The 12143-nt window shown below is 50.0% G+C and overlaps 1 protein-coding gene across 3 annotated transcripts in view; it reads right to left on the reverse strand.

The window, feature by feature from the left end:
* Positions 1–12143, reverse strand: part of TMEM184B (transmembrane protein 184B) — a 51038-nt gene that overhangs the window by 24671 nt on the left and 14224 nt on the right. The window lies entirely within an intron of this gene.

The raw sequence follows: 12143 nt of genomic DNA on the forward strand, positions 1-12143 counted from the left end.
AGCCACACTAGCCTCTTGTGGCTCCAAAATGCCACGCCTGCTCCTGCCACAGGGCCTTTGCACAGCCTCTGCCCCGCCACACAGCAGCTCCCACACACCCTTTAGGTCTCTGTCCTGACCACCCATTCAAATATGACCAACCCTCACCCAAGGCACTTCTGACCTCTTTGCTTTATTTCTCTCCAGAGCACGCATTACCACCTGGCTCCAGCTGACAAAACTGTACATCACACACGTGTTCATTAACTGTCTGTCTCCCACACCAGACACTAGCTCCCCGAGGGCAGGGGCCCTGCTCTGCTCAGGACTGGATCTCCAGCCCTTGGAGCAGCGGTGTCCCGGTGACTGTCTGCGGGCTCCGCCCATCTTTACACTTGGGGTCTAGCAGGGTCACTCTAGCCCTGAGGCACCCCCTCTACTGGCAGGTGTATTTCCTCCGCCATTTCTCCCCAGTTTCCCTAACGGCTGACACTTGGTCCTCACCAACCAGCTGTGCTGTGCTGGACATTTTGTGGCCCTTCCCCACCTTCAAACTGCTCACCTTGTAATTTAGCTCACGGACGGCTCTTCCTAAAAGCCTGCCCTGATCCCTTTCCCCATTTAGGTACTTCCATGCATTTCACCCAACTCTGCGGTCCTACATGACGTGCCCAGCTGTCATTTGCTTGCATTTATCCTCCTAAATCCACCCACTCTTCAAGGCAAGACCACTTTTCCATCTTGGAATCCCCAGCAGCAAGCTTAGCACCAAGACCACTTATAATGTTTATTTTATCATCTGTCAATTTTCACTCCTTATTTCAAAAGGAATTTGAGGTGCGTCAGAGAGAAGCAAAGAGTAGGGTTGAGGCAGCTGACATACAAGAAGATTCTGGGTGGAGAAAACAAAGACGGGGTGGCTGGGCCACAGGATGGCACTCACTCCAGCATCCTGGGCAGTTACCCCGCGTGGGCTGCCATGTCGGCCCCACACTTCCTGGTAGCAGCCTCAGTACCTGGGGTAACAAATTAATAGTTTCACGCTGGAAGGAAACCATCTATTACAGGAGGAACTGTTGTTATGGTTCTCCTGGCAAGTTTACAAACAAGGACCAATGCCAGGCTGGGGGCTGGCACCACTCCCAAAGAGTGAAGCCATTCCATCAGAAGCACCTGGAAAGCTCTAGGAGGACCAGCCACACCCCTCTACAGACTTGCCGAGACCCACGGCCCTGATGGAGTCCCTTTCAGTGCTGCCATCTGTTGACAGGTTGGACAACGCCATCCTGGGTCACGGAGCCTCCATGCAGCAAAGGCCCCTGACCAACCTGCCACGGACCAGGTGACCGTCCAACCACTGATGCAAACAGACGCGAAGGTGAGAGCAGAAAGAGCCCTGGCTGAGGCTCACATCTTAGCTCCACCACGACCAGCTGTGCGTCTGCACAGGCTCAGTGGACCCCAGAGGGTCTCCACTGCCTGACCCAGAAAACGGCCAATCCCCCACACCCAACCATCTCAGTCTGAACCCTGCGGTCAGCCCAGATGACCTCTCCCAGTGCCCTCCCCATCTGAGGCTTCTTGCCCACATCTCCCCACCCCTCGGCCCCCGTCTGAGTCACGTCTGCTCTTAGCTATATGTTTCACCCTGGAAGAGCCCCCTATGTTTCTATTTTCCCGTAAAAATAAATGATCTCTAACGCCCAACCGAGAGAAGAATCTCGATTAAAAACTCAAAACTGGAGAAGGCATCTATATAAAGAAACTCAAAATTGGAGAAGGTGTCTATATAAAGACTGGTGGCGCTTTGAAAAAGAGACACGGTGACAAGTCCAAGAATAGCTCCTGTAAGTATGGTTGCAACATTGAAAACCAGTGCCAGAAATATTTCCTAAAAGAGAAGATTTGGGTTGTAAATCATCATCTTTGTCTGTCATCCCAAATTAAATGAATAAACACAAGGAAATGGGAGGGGGTTGTTTCAGGAAGTGCACACACGCTTCCATCTTCCCCTTCTGAGCAAGGGCTGGGTGTGTCAAAGGCTGTTTTGTCTTCAGCTAACAGCGGTGCTGACGGGACTGTGTATAGACTTCCCGAGACGGCGCAACCGCTGAGCTCTGGCCCCGCTAAGGGGTGACCCGCTAGGGCATCTATTCAGTGTGGCCGGTTTCCTGCTGGGCTTTGCTTCCTCTCCCTCGAGTGCTCTCCTTATGTAGGTCATCTAGTTCCCAAGAAGTCCACTCAGAGGGTGAGTGACTTGCCCTCAAATCAGACCCAGGACTTCAACAGAATATGTTCCAGGTGCCTACTGTCTCCCAACGGGTGCCCATGGATGAACCGCCCCCGTGGGCTCCAGAGCCCCCTTCCAGGACGGGGGTCACGGCTGTCTCACCAGGGCCCGACTCCTAGCAGGAAGGGGAGGGAGGTACTTCCCAGGAGGGGAAGCCGTGGCCTCGGCGGGCGCTTCTGCAGCCTGACCTACCCTGGCCACGTTTCTGACCGTGTCTCGTGCTGGGGCCCCGTGATTTACAGACCACTGATTTCATTCTCAGGCAGCCCTCGCTGTTTACAAAGCATTTCCCCCAACATGATCTCATGCCTTTTCTCACAGCAACTCTGAAGTAAGTAGGACTGTCTGCATCTTAGAGATGCGGAGAACAATGTGAAACTGGGTTTTTACAGCTTCCAAGGGTACCACCAAATGACTCAAGGGCTTTCATTCTGCTGCTGCTGCTGCTAAGTTGCTTCAGTCGTGTCCGACTCTGTGCGACCCCATAGATGGCAGCCCACCAGGCTCCTCCCGTCCCTGGGATTCTCCAGGCAAGAACACTGGAGTGGGTTGCCATTTCCTTCTCCAATGCATGAAAGTGAAAAGTGAAAGTGAAGTCGCTCAGTCATGTCCAACTCTCAGCGACCCCATGTCCGACTCTCAGCGACCCCATGGACCCTCTGTCCATGGGATTGTCCAGGCAAGAGTACTGGAGTGGGGTGCTATTGCCTTTTCCCAAGGGCTTTCATGATAACCCCCAAAATACTTCCAGGGGTACTGACAAATAACTCTAGGATTTTCATAATAACCCCCAAATACTTTAGGCAGTGTTCTGACTTACAGGCGCAGGGTCCCTGGCATCGAGAGAGGCAAGTGAAGGCAGCTCTCAAGGGTCGCCCTGCTTCATGGCACTAAACCCCGCAAACTTGGGCGCTGGCAGCAGAGGTGGGCACTGAGTCCCACCCTTTCACACGTGGGACAGGGACCTTCCTGGAAAGGACCTCTGCCTGCCTGGGTCCCGCAAGTGAGCAGGATCCTGGCCTGGTGACACCTCAGACCTGGGAGAAGTGGGGGTTTTGCTCCCCAGAGGAAAGGACCCTGATAGCTGCCTTTTTTCCATGCAGCCCACACACACCAGAGAGGGGAAGACACACAGATGGAGCTCAGAACCTCAGCTCTGGCAGGTGCCCTGTATGTTCTTGCTGCTAAGTCGCTTCAGTCGTGTCCGACTCTGTGCGACCCCACAGACCACAGGCCACCAGGCTCCCCATCCCTGGGATTCTCCAGGCAAGAACACTGGAGTGGGTTGCCATTTCCTTCTCCAATGCATGAAAGTGAAAAGTGAAAGTCAAGTCGCTCAATCGTATCCAACTCTTAGCGACCCCATGGACTGCAGCCTACCAGGCTCCTCCGCCCATGGGATTTTCCAGGCAAGAGTACTGGAGTGGGCTGCCATTGCCTTCTCCCTGTATGTTCTTAATCGACTGAAATTACACTGCCAGGGTTGTGGTAGAGAGCCTGAGGGGAGACAATGGAGTCATCTTTCCAGCAAACACGACCTGAGGCTTCTGGACACTGTGCTGGGCGTAGAAGACCAGGTTCAAGGACGCACGGCTCCTCTACACGCCTGCTCTACGTGACTGGGGAACCTGGAGGCCTTGCCCCCACCACACTGCACAAGGGAGTGCCCACTACCCAGGGAGCCCTGAGGAAGTGCCAGCCACCCTGGTGAAGGCTGGGGAGAAGGGTCGGGAAAAGCTTCAAAGTGGCAGGGGCTTTGGGCAGAGCTTCAAGGAGCATACCCAAGCTCCAGCTGTGAGGTCGCCAAGCCGAGTTCCTACTGGACTCCACCACCTGCAAGCCTGACTTCATGTCTCAGAGCTTCAGTTGCTTCATCTATAATGTTCAAGGGTAATGACATCATTGTTGGACTTGTGTAAAGTCCCATTAGTAAATCGAGACAGAATGCAACCAAAAAATGAATATTTTGCAACTCCTAATACAAACAATGGACATAGATATGGATCATCGTATCATCATTTTATCATCAGTGGATGATAAAACCACTGGGTGAGGCTACTGGGGAATCTGATAAGGGATGGAACAAGCCACAGTCAAGGTCAATATCACTGAAGAGGGGCATGGGGAACACAGGACACACACGGCACCATCTAGGAAGGACCCTCACCCCAAAAGTGAACTGGAATCAAAGCAAGTCCCTAGAACTAACCACCAGTATCCAGGAGATACAGAGGGTAGCACAACAGATGAAATGATACCATGAGGAAGCAACAGCAAAGCCAGACCATGGGACCATCTACAGGACGAAGGACCTGGTTTCTCCCAGGAATCGATGGCTTATAAACAAAGGTGGCTGGGGGGCAGTAACAGAAGAGGCCAAGGAGACATTACAACTAAACGCAACGTGTGGACTTTGTTGAGTCTCTGTTAACAGACCAGTGATTTGAAAAGATATTTTTATGGATACGTGTACATGTATGACTGAGTCCCTTTGATGTCCACCTGAAACCATCACAACATTGTTAACTGGTTATACTCCATATAAAATAAGAAGTCAAAGAAAATAAAAAATAAATTAAAAATAGAAGAAGACATCTTTGAAACAGATGGCGCACAAGAATCCCTGCCAATTTTGTTAGGTGCATGTGCTAAGCCCAACTCTTCGTGACCCTAGGGACCACTGTCCATGGGACTCTCCAGGCAAGAAAGAGGGTGTGGACTGCCATTTCCTCCTCCAGGGGATCTTCCCTCCCAGGGATCGAATCTGCATCTTCTGTGCCGGCAGAGGGGTTCCTCACTGGCAGAGGGGCTCCTCACTGCTGAGCCACTTTGGAAGCCCACTTCAGGTGCACGGTAGCTTTGCAAAAATAAAAGTGTTTATCAATGGAGGAAGAATAATCGTTTCAATAAACAGTACTAGCTAGAACAACTGGATATCCAGAGACCAAAAAAAAAAAAAAGAACCTTAACCTAAACCTTACACCATACACAAAAATTAATTTAAAATGGATCATGGATTTAAATGCAAAGTGTAGGGACTTCCCCGGTGTCTCAGTGGATAGGAATCCGCCTGCCAATGGAGGGGGCATGGGATCCCTTGTCCAGGAAGATCCCATATGCCACAGAGCAACTAAGCCCACGCACTACAACTAGCCTTACTCTAGAGACCAAGAGCTGCAACCACCGAAGTGTGTACACCCTGGAGCTCATGCTCCACAGCAAGAAAAACGACCACAAGGAGAAGCCTGGGCACCTCAACAAATACTAGCCCCCACTCACCTTGACTACAGAAAGCCCACGTAAGAAGCAACAAAAATTCAGCGCAGTCAAGACTACAAACCTTTTAGAAGACATAGGAGGAAATCTTTGAAACACAGGGCTAGGTGCAGCCTTCTTAGACTTAACACCAAAAGCATGACTCTCTAAAAGGAAAAACTGACTGGACATCACCAAAAGTAAAAACTTTCATGCTGTGATTATGTGAACAGCATGAACAGACAAGCCACAGAGCAGAAGAAAATATCTTTGAGCCACATATCCAACAAATAATCAGCATCTGGAATATAAAATATAGCAGGGCTTCCCTGGTGGCTTAGAGGGTAAAGCATCTGCTTGCAATGCAGGAGACCCGGGTTCGATCCCTGGGTCGGGAAGATCCCCTGGAGAAGGAAATGGCACCCCACTCCAGTATTCTCACCTGGAAAATCCCATGGACGAAGGAGCCTGGTGGCTGCAGTCCATGGGGTCGCACAGAGTGGGACACGACTGAATGACGACACCTTAAGAGTGCTCAAAGCTCAACAGTAAAAAAAAATAAAAAATAAAAAATAAAACCCAAACAATTCAGTCAGAAAATTCACAAAAGATACAAACAGACACTTCACACAGAAGAAGCACGGCCAACACGTAAATGGCTGTTCAACATTAGCAATTAGGAAAACGCAAACTAAAACCACAATGAAGTATCACTCAGTTCAGTTCAGTTCAATTCAGTCGCTCCGTCGTGTCCGACTCTTTGCGAGCCCATGATTTGCAGCACGCCAGGCCTCCCTGTCCCCACATATAAATACGAAATAGTGACATCAAACGTAGGTGAGGATGCAAAGAAACTGGCTCACACATACATTCCTGGAGGCAGTATGAGAAGGTAGAGCCGCGCTGCGAGAGTCTGGCAGTTTCTTATAAAACTGACACGCACTTACCACACAACTCAGTATCACTCTTCAACATTTATCCTAGAGAAATGAAAATGTACATTCACACAAAAACCTATACACGAAATGTTCACAGCAGCTGCCTTTGTAACTGTCAGGGAAGCATGGAAACAATGCAAATGTCCTTCTACAGGTGAAAGGTTAAACATTCAGTACATCCAGACCAGGGAACACCACTCAGCAACAAAGAGGACAAACTATCGATACAGGCAGCAGTCTAAAGGGATCTCGAGGGATTGTTTAGTGAAAACAGTCAGTCTCAAAATACCACATAGTGCCTGGTTCCATTTATGTAACATCCTCAAGACAACAAATCTATAAAGATGGAGAACAGATCAGTGGTTGACCGAGGCAGCAAGGAAAGTGGGTGCACAGATACAGGGAGGGAAACCCAGGAGTTCCCTCCAGGCGGAGAGATACTTTGTATCTTGAAGTGGTGGCGGCTACAGGAGACTACAGGTGAAAACTACAGAAAAGGACACACACAGGAAAACAGTGGAAACTGAGGAAGGTCTGTCGTCCGTGGCCTAGTTGGGCTTCCCTGGTAGCTCAGCAGTAAAGAACCCGCCTGCAATGCAGGAGATGCAGGTTTGATCCCTGGGTTGGGAAGATCCCCTGGAGAAGGAAATGGCAACCCACTCCAGTATTCTTGCCTGGAAAATCCCATGGACAGAGGAACCTGGTGGGCTACAGTCCATGGACTGTAGAGTCAGACACGATTTAGCACCTGAACAACTGCTGCCTAGTTAACAGTACCATAGGGACTTCCCTGGCGGTCCAGTGGCTAAGACTCCATGCTCCCAAGGCACCGGCCCCAGGCTCCAATCTCTGGTCAGGGCACTAGATCCCATAGGAAGCAACTAAGAGTTTTCAAGGCTCAACTAAAGATCTCACATGCTGCAACTAAGACCCAGCACAGCCAAACAAACAAATATTTTCAAAAAAACAGTACTATACTAATGTCCACATCCTGGTTTTGATATTGGCCTACAGCAATTTTGAGATGTTAGCCTTGGCGGAGGAAGGGTACATGGGGTTTTATCTACTATTTTTGCAACTTCCTATGAGCTTATAATTATTTCAAAATGTAAAAGGTTTTAAAAGGCCCTTATCAAGTAGAGATGCACATTGAACTACTTCAGGATGAAAAAGAACATGACAGCTGGGATTTTGCTCTTTGGAAAGGCGGAGAGAGACAGATGCTAACAAGACTGCCAGATGTCACTAACTTGCAGCTGAGTGACTGGCAGGTAGAAACATAGACTTCTAGGTGCTCTACTTCCCTGCGTTAGACACTTTGCATAATAAAGTTTTAGACCACAGAACAGGAGAATTTCCCACCAAATTTGTAATGAGATGGGCACTGACTCAGGAAAGCATCTCTATCAGAGATTCACCAGTTGGTTATCTTGTAGAAACACAATCAAAAAGATTTGTCAAACCTAATCACTGACCTCAACACATCTTTCTTTAACCAAAACAAAAGAAAAGTTCCACTTGCCCATTTTTCCCTGTGACCACTGGCTATCAGAGATATGCTTCCCAAGGATGTTTCAAAAACATCTTTTGGTGCTATTTCAGTGGCTAAGTCATGTCCGACTCTTGTGACCCCATGGACTGCAGCTTGCCTGGCTCCTCTGTCCATGAGATTTCCCAGGCAAGAATACTGGAGTGAGTTGCCATTTCCTTCTCCTGGGGATCTTCTTGACCCAGGGATCAAACCCTCATCTCCTGCATTAGCAGGCGGGTTCTTTACCATTGAGTTAGGACGGAAGCCTAATAACATCTTTAAGCATGTTTAACATGTCCCTCACAGCAAAGGCTTGTTATCACAGTCAATGAGAAAGGAACTGCTCTTTAAAAGAAACCTCAGTTAGGGCAGAGGTTTCCAGAAAAGTATATATAAAACACTTCTCCTGTTACAAGAGTATGTCACCCAAAACAATATGCTGAAACTTAAAAAAAAAAAAAAAAGCTCATAACTGAGCTCCTAAAAGCCTACGTAACAGAATTTTCTAATCTGTTTAAAAATTTCCAAAGCATCTGAGTGGGTTTTGGACTCATGCGTTAAGAACTTTAAAATACCTTCCATTTAGTTTACAGGAACATCTGATTGGCCTCGGGGAGGATGGAAATGTACTAGCCAAATTTCAACAAATCCTCTGCATACTCGTGCATGGGATGAAAAAATGAGTAACCCGATTTAGAAAACAAGCCAGTGATGCGTTTCCTCTGTGTGCAGCTACGTGTCCCAGGCAGGGATCTTTTTCAGGGAGGGCAGCCATTAAAACGAAGTATCTAAACAAACTGGTCTCTCCCACAGCATCAGAGCACAGTTTCCAAAAATAAGTACATGAAGTCGGAAGGTTTTTGAACTACTAACAATTTTTAATTTTTAAAAATCATTACATCTTTAACTCATCTTCTGATTTCCAGTTTTAGTGTAGGTTTTATGATGCATGTATTGCAACAGTGTCTCTTTACAGGTTTTGTGTAAACACTAGCTTCCCCAGTGGCTCAGCAGTAAAGAATCTGCCTGCCAACACAGGAGATGCAGGAGACCTGGGTTCAGTTCCTGGGTTGGGAAGATCCCCTGCAAGAGGAAACGGCACTCAACTGAGTGACTAAGCGCATGTGTGTGCGTGTGTTAGTCGCTCAGTCGTGTCTGACTCTTTGAGACTCCGTGGACTTTAGCCCACCAGGCTCCTCTGTCCATGGAATTCTCCAGGCAAGAACACTGGAGTGGGTTGCCATTTCCTTCTCCAATAATGGGGGCACATGCCCCCAGAGTTCTTCTACTGATAGGGACATGTGAGTAAAGAAAGTCTGGAGTGATGCTGTAAGCAGTGGGAAAAGCCAGTCACTGACATGGCTCCTAACTTTCTCTTCAGTCCCTCTGCTTCTGTCTCCCCGCCTCCCTCAGCCCCAGGCTGAACCAGAAGGAAAGCACCATCAAGGTCTGGTCTTGCCTCTCTCTTCCAGTAGCCCACCTACCAGCAAGGCGGCTCCAGACATGGGCCTTATTCACCTGCCCCTGCTGCACTCGGTCGTAGGGTCTGAGTCAGGGAAGCCAGGCTGGAACCTCGGTGCCGCTACCCAGCAGTGGCTGGGCAGGTGACCGAATTGGTTTTCTGGGTGCACCATGCTGTAAGCAGGACCCTTGGGCCAAAGGAGTTTACCAACTCAAGAGCTGTTCAGATTTAAGGAAGGATTGTGGTGCTGTATTGGTTGGATGGCATCACCGACTCGATGGACATGGGTTTGGGTGGACTCCGGGAGTTGGTGATGGACAGGGAGGCCTGGTGTGCTGCAGTTCACGGGGTCGCAAAGAGTCGGACACGACTGAGCAACTGAACCGAACCGAACTGTGGTGCTGTATGGGCTCCCTGGTGGCTCAGACGGTAAAGCGTCTGCCTGCAACGCGGGAGAGCCAGGTTAGATCCCTGGGTTGGGAAGATCCCCTGGAGAAGGAAAACAGCAACCCACTTCAGTACTCTTGCCTGGAAAATTCCATGGACAGAGGAGGCTGGTAGGCTACAGTCCATGGGGTCGCAAAGAGTCAGACTTCACTTTTTTTTTCTTTCTATGAGCTTCCTAGGTGGCACTAACGGTAAAGAACCCATATGCCAGTGGAGTAGACAGAATAGACTTGGGTTCAGTCCTTGGGTTGGGAAGATCCCCTGGAGGAGGAAAGGGCAGTCCACTTCAGTATTCTTGCCTGGAGAATCCCATGGACAGAGGAGCCTGGTGGGCTACAGCCAGCCGCTAAGTCATTTCAGTTCAGTTGTGTCTGACCCTGTGCGACTCCATAGACAGCAGCCCACTGGAGTGGGTTGCCATTTCCTTCTCCAATGCACGAAAGTGAAAAGTGAAAGTGAAGCCGCTCCAGTCATGTCCGACTCTTTGCGACCCTCTGGGCTCCCGTCAGACATGACTGGAGCGACTTTAGCACGCGTGCATGGTGCTGTATATACTGCTTACGTGGTAACACCCCTAGAGGGGTCTGGGTGGCACCCCCAAATCAAACACATAGTATTTCCACAGAGAAAGGTGAGATATTTTTAAAGACCATAATTAGTCTCGCATCAATTCAGGTCAGATTTTTGCCACAAAATTAGTTTGCTGCAGACTTAGGAAGAACCTTTGGGATTTCAAGCGTTCTGGATTCCAGAAAGGAGGAGAAGGGACATGGCCCTGGACCATCCTCCAACGTTTTGGGGAGTGATGCTCCAGGAAGCAGGAATCAAGTGCAGTTTATGTTTTCACTTATCTTCAAACATGCCCACATCCCTCCTCCTGATCGAAATTCTCTGAGAACACATGAGGCTTTGATGGTGGGATGCAGAGGTCCAGAGCCCTTGGCAGCCAGGCCCCAGCCTCCTTCCCTGCCTCTTCCTTGAGTGCTGGCAACACAGAGTCCCTCCACATGTGGCCTGGCCCCTGTCCCAACACACCCTCCTCTCAGCCCTGGTCCTTGTGGCAAGTGACCACTTTCACTCACGAGCCATCCTCAGCATCACAGCCTCCGTGAGAGCCGGCCCACGCCCTCCCAGCCGTCTCCATGAGGTTTGTTCTGACAGTGTTCCCATCTCCCCACACCTGAGTCATCCATCTCTCAGCCTGGCACAGCACCAGATACCCGGTCCCTGGCACAGCAGGGACCCGGAAGAGAAGGATCAATCAGCTGACTGACGAATGCCAGGCATTAAGCCACATAATGCAGGCCGCCGGCTTTCCGTCACATGGTCCCTTCCTAGCCATTCAGAGTTCTGCTGAAGGACCTCGATGCTTGGCTGGAGGAAGGGATAGGCCAGGGCAAAGGATGGAGGCCGAGTCACGCTGTCTCACACATGTCTTCCAATGCGGAGAGGCCACGCCACTGAGGGCAAAGGGATTTGTCCCAAGTGCTCCATCAGAACTTAGTCCACCTGGTGTGAGCAACAAAAAGGTGAGAACCTGCCAAGACAGGGATGTTTGAACCAACTGGCACAAGATAGCAAAATGTTCTGGCTGCTTCCAGAAGACGGAGGCTCCCAATCAAACAGGGCTAGAGGTCTCCTGGTGCAGGGACACTGGTTGAGGAACCTCTGGAGGGTGGTTTACTCTTTCTTGTCTTCTCCCCAGTCAGCCTGCAAGCCTGTGGAGGTCAGAGGTCATGTCTCATGTGCAGCTCTGATCTCTAGCACCTACCTCAGAGCCTGGATGTGGTCAGCACTCCACAGGCTTCGGCTGGATAAGGGCGGGGGAAACCAAATGAATGTTCGGGCTCTGCAACTCCTTCCAATTCTAACATCCTATGACACCTCCCACCAGCCCTGTACCAACCCCCAGGAACAACACCTCCTGTGCCACCCGCCCCCTCCTCCCTGCCTCTGTAGCTGTCACTCCTTCTATGGACCATTAGTTTGTACGTGGCATGTCCTCCCTGGCCTTTCCCATTATCTACCACAATTGGCATTAAATCTGTTCCCTTAACATCCTGAGTCGGGCTCCATGAGGGCAGGGACTAAGTGCCACGATGAAATGTGCCTGCTGAATGACTGCTGTGGGGGTATGGTGACAAGCACACTCAGCCGGGGTGCACCCAGAGCAGGACACTGTCAGGTGAGGGGCGTCGCGTCCTGACGGGCACATGGCCTGCGGCACTCTGCAGTTGACAA

The sequence above is a fragment of the Ovis aries genome, chromosome 3 (genome assembly GCF_016772045.2).
Source record: "Ovis aries strain OAR_USU_Benz2616 breed Rambouillet chromosome 3, ARS-UI_Ramb_v3.0, whole genome shotgun sequence".
Classification (NCBI taxonomy): Eukaryota; Metazoa; Chordata; class Mammalia; order Artiodactyla; family Bovidae; genus Ovis; species Ovis aries.